This window comes from Delphinapterus leucas, chromosome 11 (genome assembly GCF_059928025.1).
Source record: "Delphinapterus leucas isolate spDelLeu-1000000601 "Yukka" chromosome 11, BTC_Dleu_Yukka2, whole genome shotgun sequence".
Lineage (NCBI taxonomy): Eukaryota > Metazoa > Chordata > Mammalia > Artiodactyla > Monodontidae > Delphinapterus > Delphinapterus leucas.
The window spans coordinates 16470342-16472908 of record NC_143139.1 but is presented as its reverse complement, the minus strand read 5'-3'; the positions used below and the strand labels follow the sequence as shown (position 1 = coordinate 16472908).

General features: G+C 35.0%; 1 non-coding gene across 1 annotated transcript; it reads left to right on the top strand.

The window, feature by feature from the left end:
- Positions 1–869: 869 nt before the first annotated feature.
- LOC115802893 (small Cajal body-specific RNA 11) lies at positions 870–997 on the top strand. Its single transcript, XR_004023471.1, has one exon.
- Positions 998–2567: the final 1570 nt, after the last annotated feature.

Genomic DNA, 2567 nt, shown 5'->3' with positions numbered 1-2567 from the left:
ACAAGCTATAAATAAAGCAAACTATTTTATTTTGTCTCTAGAACTTTAGTTTGGTAATTTACCTGGCTTTACACTTTATTTATTTATTTTTTTTTTGCGGTACGCGGGCCTCTCATTGTTGTGGCCTCTCCCGTTGCGGAGCACAGGCTCCGGACGCGCAGGCTCAGCGGCCATGGCTCACGGGCCCAGGCGCTCGGCGGCATGTGGGATCTTCCCAGACCGGGGCACGAACCCGTGTCCCCTGCATCGGCAGGCGGACTCTCAACCACTGCGTCACCAGGGAAGCCCTGGCTTTACACTTTATGGCTATAAAAATGATATATTTTACACTGTTGGGACTCAAAGATTCCCTAGATATATAATTCCCTCAATTTATGCAGTCCACTAAAAAATGAAATTTCCCCCCTGAAGCTCTTTAAAAGATTGCTGTATTTTTGGTGCACTAAAGAACAGTGAAATAACTAGTAGTTATCTGTCTTATGCAATTAATTGCATATATGACCTAGACATTACCGTTATAATCCCTGTTATAAATAGCCATTTTCTTTAAAGTATAATTTATCAAGATCACTTTGGATACTTATTTTTTAACTTTTAATTGAAAATTTTTAAGTTGGTCTGTTATTTGATTACACTCTAAGTTTATACTCTTAAATTCAGTAAGAATTTTACTTTTGTAACTTGATAGCTATGGTGATTAATCACTTAGAAGAATTTTTAACTATTTTAAAATTGCATTTTGAGTTTATATAATCTAAAAACAATGGACCAATAAAGGTAGCAAGTCCTCTTAAAGAACAAAGCATTATATAATTTTAACTGAGGATGGGAGTTTAGAGGGAATTCAAATTTCAATAACTTTAAATTTCACATCTAAATCCAATGTTTGGATATTAAAATTCACTGGCTCAGGGAAGTCTGTCAAGATGCACAGAAATTTCCCTCTCAGTTTATGAGGGCTGTCCTAAGAATAGGGCTGGCTCTCAGAGAGGACAATTTAGAATTAAAAATAAATCATTGGCTCTTGACAAAATCTTATTTCTAAAAAAAGAAAAAAAAAAGTCAAATAGCTTGAATGTATGTGTGCACATGTTTTGAAAGTAGTGCTAATGAGCCAAAAAGTGAATTTATCATAAATATTTTGATGAATTTTTCCAACTCAGATTTTGTTTAAATGGAAAATACCTTTTAAAATAGAGTCTTTCATGGCATTTAAAAAGACTTTACCAAAGCAATCTTGAGAAAGAAGAACACAGCTGGAGGTATCACACTCCCTGAATTCAGACTATACTACAAAGCTAAAGTAATCAAAACAGTATGGTACAGGCACAAAAACAGACACATAGATCAATGGAACAGAATAGAGAGCCCAGAAATAAACTCATGCACTTATGGTCAACTAATCTATGACAAAAGGAGGCAAGAATATACAATGAGGAAAAGGTAGTCTCTTCAATAAGTGGTGCTGAGAAAACTGGACTGTTACAGGCAAAAGAATAAAATTAGAACATTTTCTCACAACATATATGAAAATAAACTCAACACGGATTAAAGACCTCAATGTGAGGCCAGAAGCATAAAACTCCTAGAAGAAAACATAGGCAGGACACTCTGACATAAATCATAGCAATATTTTTTTGATCTGTCCCCTAAGGCAAAGAAAACAAAACCAAATATAAACAAATGGGACCTAATTCAACTTAAAAGCTTTTACACAGCAAAGGAAACCATCAACAAGATGAAAAGACAGCCAACTGAATGGGGAAAATATTTGTAAATTATATGACCAATAAGGGTTTAATATCTAAAATATATAAACAGCTCATACAACTCAATATTAAAAAAATAAGAAATAGGCAGAACACCTGAACAGACAGTCTTCCAAGGAAGACATACAGATGGCCAACAGGCACATGAAAAACTGCTCAACATCACTAATCAGAGAAATGCTAATCAAAACCACAATGAGCTATCAACTCACACCTGTTAGAATATCTATCGCCAAAAAGACCACAAATAACAAATGTTGGTTAGGATGTGGAGAAAAGGGAACACTTGTACCCTGTTGGTGGGAATATGAATTGGTGCAACCATTATGGAAAACACTATAAAGGTTCCTCAAAAAACTAAAAATAGAACTACCATATAATCCAGCAATTCTACTGCTGAGTATATATGCTAAGAAAACAAAAACACTAAGTCAAAAAGATACATGCACCCCAATGTTCATAGCAGCATTATTTATAATAGCCAAGATATGGAAGCAACCTGGGGTCCATCAACAGATGAATGGATAAAGAAGATGGGGTATACATTATACATACATACACAAGAGATTACTACTCAGCCGTGAAAAAGAATGAAATTTTGCCATTTGCAACAACATGGATGGACCTGGAGGGTATTATGCTTAGTGAAATAAGTCAGACAGAGAAAGACATATACTGTATATTATTGCTTATATATGGAAACTAAAAAATAAAACAAATGAATGTAACAAAACAGAAACAGACTCACAGATCCAGAGAACAAAATAGTCGTTACAAGTGGGGACAGGGAAGCAGGGA